This window comes from Arachis ipaensis, chromosome B1, assembly GCF_059453495.1.
Source record: "Arachis ipaensis isolate K30076 ecotype BB chromosome B1, ASM5945349v1, whole genome shotgun sequence".
Taxonomy (NCBI): domain Eukaryota; kingdom Viridiplantae; phylum Streptophyta; class Magnoliopsida; order Fabales; family Fabaceae; genus Arachis; species Arachis ipaensis.
This window is the reverse complement of record NC_142436.1, coordinates 75,654,099-75,662,722: the sequence shown is the minus strand read 5'-3', so window position 1 is coordinate 75,662,722 and position 8,624 is coordinate 75,654,099. Positions and strand designations below refer to the sequence as shown.

The following is an 8,624-nucleotide window of genomic DNA, read 5'->3' as shown; positions in this document are numbered from 1 at the left end:
TGAATGGGCTCTCTTGCTTGTTCCATCCTTTTCTTAATGATGGGCTTCTCTTCCTCAATGGGAATGTCTCCTTCTATGAAAGCTCCAGCTGAGTAACATAGATGGCAAATAAGATGAGGGAAAGCTAGCCTTGCCATGGGGGAGGACTTTTCAGCTATTTTGTAGAGTTCAAGGGAGATGACTTCATGAACTTCTACTTCCTCTCCAATCATGATGCTATGAATCATGATGGCCCGATCCACAGTAACTTCAGATCGGTTGCTAGTGGGGATGATGGATCGTTGGATGAACTCCAACCATCCTCTAGCCACAGGCTTGAGGTCCAATCTTCTTAATTGAACCGGCTTGCCTTTGGAGTCAATCTTCCATTGAGCTCCTTCCACACATATGTCCATGAGGACTTGGTCCAACCTTTGATTAAAGTTAACCCTTCTAGTGTAGGGGCGTGCATCTCCTTGCATCATAGGCAAGTTAAACGCCAACCTCACATTTTCCGGACTAAAATCTAAGTATTTCCCCCGAACCATTGTAGTAAAATTCTTTGGATTCGGGTTCTTACTTTGATCATGGTTCCTTGTGATCCATGCATTGGCATAGAACTCTTGAACCATTAGGATGCCGACTTGTTGGATGGGGTTTGTTAGAACTTTCCAACCTCTTCTTTGGATTTCATGTCGGATCTCCGGATACTCATTCTTCTTGAGCTTGAAAGGGACCTCGGGGATCACCTTCTTCTTGGCCACAACATCATAGAAGTGGTCTTGATGAGCTTTGGAGATGAATCTTTCCATCTCCCATGACTCGGAGGTGGAAGCTTTTGTCTTCCCTTTCCCTTTTCTAGAGGATTCTCCGGTCTTAGGTGCCATCAATGGTAATGGAAAAACAAAAAGCTTATGCTTTTACCACACTAAACTTAGAATATTGCTCACCCTCGAGCAAGAGAAGAAAGAATAGATGAAGAAGAAGAAGAAAATATGGAGGAGAGGGGGGAGGGGTGTATTCGGCCAAGAAGAGAAGAAAGGGTTGTGTTGTGTGAAGATGAGGAAGAATGGAGGGCTATATATAGGGAAGGGAGGGGGGGTAAGGTTCGGCCATAAGGGTGGGTTTTGGGTGGGAAATTGATTTTGAATTTTGAAGGTAGGTGGGGTTTATGAGGTAGGTTTATGGGGAAGAGTGGATGGATGTGAGTGGTGAAGTGGTGATAAGGAAGAGAGATTGAGGTGATTGGTGAAGAGTTTTGGGGAAGAGTGTTTATGGGATTCTGTGAAAGAGGGGTGAGAAGAAGTGAGTGGAGGTAGGTGGGGATCCTGTGGGGTCCACAGATCCTGAGGTGATCCTGTGGGGTCCACAGATCCTGAGGTGTTCAAAGATTTACAACATTACACCAAATTGGGCATGCAAAATGCCCTTGCACACAACTCTGGGCGTTCAGCGCCAGATTGGTGCTTATTCTGGGCGTTGAACGCCCATTTGTTGCCCATTTCTGGCGTTGAACGCCAGAACCATGCTTGTTCTGGGCGTTCAGCGCCAGCTCTTCTCCAGGGTGCAATTCTGGCGTTCAAACGCCCAGATGCTGCCCATTTTGGGCGTTCAGTGCCAGAACCATGCTCTGTTCTGGTGTTGAACACCATCCAGATGCTTCTTACTGGCGTTTAAACGCCAGTAAGGCCTTCCTCCAGGGTGTGATTTTTCTTCTGCTGTTTTTGATTCCGTTTTTAATTTTTATATTTATTTTGTGACTCCACATGATCATGAACCTAATAAAACATGAAAAACAATAAAAATAAAATTAGATAAATAAAAATTGGGTTGCCTCCCAACAAGCACTTCTTTAATGTCAATAGCTTGACAGTGGGCTCTCATGGAGCCTCACAGATATTCAGAGCATTGTTGAGACTCTCCAACACCAAACTTAGAGTTTGGTTGTGGCCTCCCAACACCAAACTTAAAGTTTGACTGTGGCCTCCCAACACCAAACTTAGAGTTTGACTGTGGGGGCTCTGGTTGACTCTGTTTTGAGAGAAGCTTTTATGCTTCCTCTCCATGTTTACAGAAGGGTAACCTTGAGTTGTAAACACAAGGGAGTCCTCATTCAATTGAAGGACTAATTCACCTCTGTCAACATCAATCACAGCTCTTGCTGTGGCTAGGAAGGGTCTTCCAAGGATGATGGAATCATCCTCATCCCTCCCAGTATCCAGGACTATGAAATCAGTAGGGATGTAAAGGCCTTCAACCTTTACTAACACGTCCTCTACTTGTCCATAAGCCTATTTTCTTGAATTGTCTGCCATCTCTAATGAGATTTTAGCAGCTTGCACCCCAAAGATTCCCAGTTTCTCTTTTACAGAGAGGGGCATGAGGTTTATCCCTGAACCAAGGTCACACAGAGCCTTATCAAAGATCATGTTGCCTATGGTGCAAGGTATTATGAACTTTCCAGGATCCTGTTTCTTCTGAGGCCATGTCAGTTGATCCAGATCACTCAGTTCATTAGTGAACAAGGGAGGTTCATCTTCCCAAGTCTCAATACCAAATAATTTGGCATTCAGCTTCATGATTGCACCAAGGTACTTGGTAACTTGCTCTTCAATAACATCCTCATTCTCTTCAGAAGAGGAATACTCATCAGAGCTCATGAATGGCATAAGGAGGTTTAATGGAATCTCTATGGTCTCTAGATGAGCCTCAGATTCCTTTGGTTCCTCAGAGGGAAACTCCTTATTGATCAATGGACGTTCCAGGAGGTCTTCCTCCTTGGGATTCACGTCCTCTCCTTCTCTTACAGGTTCGGCCATGGTGATTAATTCAATGGCCTTGCACTCTCCTTTTGGATTTTCTTCTGTATTGCTTGGGAGAGTACTAGGAGGGATTTCAGTGATCCTTTTACTCAGCTGGCCCACTTGTGCCTCTAAATTTTTAATTGAGGACCTTGTTTCATTCATGAAACTTACAGTGGCCTTGGACAGATCAGAGACTAAGTTTGCTAAATTAGAGGTATTTTGTTCAAAATTCTCTGTCTGTTGCTGAGTGGATGATGGAAAAGGCTTGCTATTGCTAAACCTGTTTCTTCCACCATTATTAAAGCCTTGTTGAGGCTTTTGTCGATCCTTCCATGAGAAATATGGATGATTTCTCCATGATGAGTTATAGGTGTTTCCATAAGGTTCACCTAAGTAATTTACCTCTGCTATTGCAGGGTTCTCAGGATCATAGGCCTCTTCTTCAGAAGGCGTCTCTTGAGTACTGTTGGATGCAGCTTGCATTCCATTCAGACTCTGAGAAATCATATTGACTTGCTGAGTCAATATTTTGTTCTGAGCCAATATGGCATTCAGAGTATCAAGTTCAAGAACTCCCTTCTTCTGAGGTGTCCCATTACTCACAGGATTCCTCTCAGAAGTGTACATGAACTGGTTATTAGCAACCATGTCAATGAGTTCTTGAGCTTCTGCAGGCGTTTTCTTTAAGTGAATGGATCCACCTGTAGAGGTATCCAATGACATTTTAGCTAATTCAGACAGACCATTATAGAATATATCCAGGATGGTCCATTCTGAAAGCATGTCAGAATGACACTTTTTGGTCAGTTCTTTGTATCTCTCCCAAGCTTCATAGAGGGATTCACCTTCTTTCTGTTTGAAGGTTTGAACATCCACTCTAAGCTTACTCAGCTTTTGAGGATGAAAGAACTTGGCTAAGAAAGCCTTAACCAGCTTATCCCAAGAGTTCAGGCTATCCTTAGGTTGAGAGTCCAACCATATTCTAGCTCTGTCTCTCACAGAAAAAGGGAAAGGCATGAGCCTGTAGACTTCAGGATCTACTCCATTAGTCTTAACAGTATCACATATCTGCAAGAATTCAGTTAAGAACTGAAAAGGATCTTCAGATGGAAGTCCATGAAACTTGCAGTTCTGCTGCATCAGAGAAACTAATTGAGGTTTCAGCTCAAAATTGTTTGCTCCAATGGCAGGAATGGAGATGCTTCTTCCATGTAAATTGGAATTAGGTGCAGTAAAGTCACCAAGCATCCTCCTTGCATTATTATTATTTTCGGCTGCCATCTCCTCTTCTTGTTCGAAAATTTCTGAAAGGTGCTTGCTGGATTGTTGTAATTTAGCTTCTCTTAGTTTCCACTTCAGAGTCCTTTCAGGTTCTGGATCTGCTTCAACAAGAATGTTCTTGTCCTTGCTCCTGCTCATATGAAAAAGAGGGAATAGAAAAATAATAATAATAGAGATCCTTTTTACCACAGTATAGAGGTCCCTGTGTGAGTAGAAGAAAAGAAGAAGAGAAAATTCGAACACAGATGGAAGAGGGGGTTCGAATTTTGGTGAGATGAAGTGTTAGTAGATGAATAACTAAATAGAAGGAGATGAGAGAGAAAGAGAATTTTCGAAAATTATTTTTGAAAAAGAGTTAGTAATTTTTGAAAATAGTTTTTGAAAAAGGTTAGTAATTTTCGAAAATTAAAATCAAAAATTAAGATAATTAGTTAATTAAAAAGAAATTTTAAAAAAAGAGGGAAAATATTTTCGAAAATTAGAGAGAGAGAGAGTTAGTTAGGTAGTTTTGAAAAAGATAAGAAACAAACAAAAAGTTAGTTAGTTAGTTGAAACAAATTTGAAAATCAATTTTGAAAAGATAAGAAGATAAGAAGTTAGATAAGATATTTTAAAAATCAAATTTTTGAAAAAGATATGATTTTGAAAAAGATAAGATAATAAGATATTTTTGAAAAGATATGATTGAAATTAGTTTTGAAAAAGATTTGATTTTTAAAATCACAATTAATGACTTGATTCACAAGAAATCACAAGATATGATTCTAGAACTTAAAGTTTGAATCTTTCTTAACAAGTAAGTAACAAACTTGAAATTTTTGAATCAAAACATTAATTGATGATGTTATTTTCGAAAATTAGGAGGTAAAGATAAGAAAAAGATTTTTGAAAAATATTTTTAAAATTTTCGAAAATAACTAAAAAATTGAAAAAGATTTGATTTTTGAAAAAGATTTTGAAAAAGATAAGATTTTTAAATTGAAAATTTGATTTGACTCATAAAAACAACTAGATTTTTAAAAATTTTTGAAAAAGTCAAATCTAATTTTCGAAATTTATGAGTGAAAAAGGGGAAGATATTTTTTTTATTTTTGAATTTTTAACGATGAGAGAGAAAAACATGAAAAATGATGCAATGCATGAAAGTTATGGATCAAAGTACGTGATGAATGCAAGAACACTATGAATATCAAGATGAACACCAAGAACACTTTGAATGTCATGATGAACATCAAGACTTATTTTTGAAAATTTTTATATGCAAAGAAAACATGCAAGACACCAAACTTAGAAATCTTTCATGTTTAGACACTATGATTTCAAAAATGCACATGAAAAACAAGAAAAGATGCAAAACAAGAAAACATCAAGATCAAACAAGAAGACTTACCAAGAACAACTTGAAGATCATGAAGAACACTATGAATGCATGAATTTTTCGAAAAATGCAAGATGAATATGCAATTGACACCAAACTTAAAATCTGACTCAAGACTCAAACAAGAAACACAAAATATTTTTTATTTTTATGATTTTATGATTTTTTTTTGTATTTTCTTTTAATTTTTTTCGAAAATCATTTTGAAAAAGAAAAATAAGGATTCCAAAATTTTTAATATGAATTCCAAGAATCTTATGCTCTTTAGTCTAACGCTCCAATCAAAGGGTCAGGCATGGCTTAATAGCCAGCCAAGCTTTAGTATGTAACTCAGACATGACACGCCTGACATTCCCTATCCAGAAGAACTAGACATGGCTTTACAGCCAGCCAGGCTTCAACATGCTTCATGAAACACTGGAATTCATTTTTAAAAATTCTGAAGAAAAATATATTTTTGAAAACAATTTTTTATTTTAAAATTTTTTCGAAAACAAAGGAGAAATTTTTGAAAGATTTTTGAAAAATTTTTTGAAAATAAAACAAAAGAAAATTACCTAATCTGAGCAACAAGATGAACCGTCAGTTGTCAAAACTCGAACAATCCCCGGCAACGGCGCCAAAAACTTGGTGCACAAAATTGTGATCTCAGGCAACGGCGTCAAAAACTCTGTACGCACATCTTAATAAATTATTTTTCATTCACAACTTCGATACAACTAACCAGCAAGTGCACTGGGTCGTCCAAGTAATAAACCTTACGTGAGTAAGGGTCGATCCCACGGAGATTGTTGGTATGAAGCAAGCTATGGTCACCTTGTAGATCTCAGTCAGGCGGATATAAAATAGTTATGGAGTTTTCGAAAATATATAATAAGATAAGGATAGAAATACTTATGTAAATCATTGGTGTGAATTTCAGATAAGCGCATAGAGATGCTTTCGTTCCTCTGAACCTCTGCTTTCCTGCTGTCTTCATCCAATCAATCCTACTCCTTTCCATGGCTGGCTTTATGTAAGGACATCACCATTGTCAATGGCTACTTTTGATCCTCTCTGGAAAATGGTCCGATGCACTGTCACTGCATGGCTAATCGTCTGGAGGCATCACCCTTGTCAATGGCTGCATCCCATCCTCTTGTGAAAATGGTCCAAATGCTCTGTCACAGCATGGCTAATCATCTGAGGTTCTCGATCATACTGGAATAGGATTCACCCTCCTTTTGCGTCTGTCACTACGCCCAGCACTCGCGAGTTTGAAGTTCGTCACAGTCATTCAATCCCAGAGTCCTACTCGGAATACCACAGACAAGGTTTAGACTTTCCGAACTCTCATGAATGCTGCCATCAATCTAGCTTATACCACAAAGATTCTGATTAAGAGATCCAAGAGATACTCATTCAATCTAAGGTAGAACGGAAGTGGTTGTCAGGCACGCGTTCATAGGGGAATGATGATGATTGTCACGTTCATCACATTCATGTTGAAGTGCGAATGAATGTCTTAGAAGCGGAATGAGTTGAATTGAATAGAAAAACAGTAGTACTTTGCATTAATCTTTGAGGAACAGCAGAGCTCCACACCTTAATCTATGGAGTGCAGAAACTCTACCGTTTGAAAATACATAAGTGAAAGGTTCAGGCATGGCCGAACGACCAGCCCTTCTGATCTAAGAACCAGGCGTCTCAAGATGTCAAATACAATAGTAAAAAGTCCTATTTATACTAAACTAGTTACTAGGGTTTATAGAAGTAAGTAATTGATGCATAAATCCACTTCTGGGGCCCACTTGGTGTGTGCTTGGGCTGAGCTTGAATGTTACACATGCAGAGGCTCTTTCTGGAGTTGAACGCCAGGTTGTAACGTATTTCTGGCGTTCAACTCTGGTTTGTGACTTGTTTTTGGCGTTTAACTCCAGACAGCAGCGTAGAACTGGCGTTCAACGCCATTTTATGTCGTCTAAACTCAGTCAAAGTATGGACTATTATACATTTCTGGAAAGCCCTAGATGTCTAATTTCCAACGCAATTGGAAACGCGTCATTTTGAGTTCTCTAGCTCCAGAAAATCCACTTTGAGTGCAGGGATGTTAGAATCCAACAGCATCAGCAGTCCTTCTTCAACCTCTGAATCTGATTTTTGCTCAAGTCCCTCAATTTCAGCCAGAAAATACCTGAAATCACAGAAAAACACACAAACTCATAGTAAAGTCCAGAAATGTGAATTTAACATAAAAACTAATGAAAACATCCCTAAAAGTAACTAGATCCTACTAAAATCATACTAAAAACAATGCCAAAAAGCGTATAAATTATCCGCTCATCATAGACCCAGCAAAGGTGGATGTTATGTCTAGTTTACCTTACCCCTCTTCTGTGAGAGAGGTCCATTCTTTCCTTGGCCATACAGGTTTTTATAGGATATTCATTAAGGACTTCAGTAAGGTAGCACTTCCCTTATCCAGACTACTGCAGAAAGATATTGAGTTCGAGTTCAGTGAAAATTGCAAACAAGCGTTTGATAAGCTGAAGACTGCACTGACTCAAGCTCCAATTGTGAGAGGACCAGATTGGAGCCAACCATTTGAAATAATATGTGATGCTTCCAACCATGCAGTAGGAGCAGCACTGGCTCAGCGTGAAGGTAAGGATCCTTTTGTTATTGTTTACGCGTCTAAAACTTTAGATGCCGCTCAGTCGAATTACACTACTACTGAGAAAGAGCTTCTTGCTATTGTTTTTGCTCTGGATAAATTCTGAGCCTATTTACTTGGTACTAAAGTAGTATTGTATTCAAACCACGCAGCTCTAAAGTATTTATTATCTAAAAAGGAGTCCAAACCAAGGCTTATACGTTGGATACTGCTATTACAAGAATTTGATTTAGAAATTAAGGACAGGAGTGGTAACCAGAATTTAGTGGCAGACCACTTGAGTCGCCTTGAGCACATTACAGATGACTCCACTCCTATAGCTGATAATTTCTCATTTGATAACCTGCAAGTAGTATCTGAGATAGTCCCTTGGTATGCACCTGTAGCTAATTATCTAGTTAGCCGCACCTTTCCTCCAAACTTTTCTAAGCATCAAAGAGACAAGCTAAAAAGTGAGTCTAAATATTATATATGGGATGACCCATATTTATGGAGATGTGGCACTGACCAGGTAATTAGACAGTGTGTG

The 8,624-nt window shown here is 38.8% G+C and overlaps 1 non-coding gene across 1 annotated transcript; it reads left to right on the top strand.

The window, feature by feature from the left end:
- Positions 1-3,564: 3,564 nt before the first annotated feature.
- LOC148577070 (small nucleolar RNA R71) lies at positions 3,565-3,668 on the top strand. The gene has a single exon (XR_015902766.1). It is a non-coding gene; the product is annotated as a small nucleolar RNA R71 (small nucleolar RNA).
- The last annotated feature ends 4,956 nt before the right edge of the window (positions 3,669-8,624 follow it).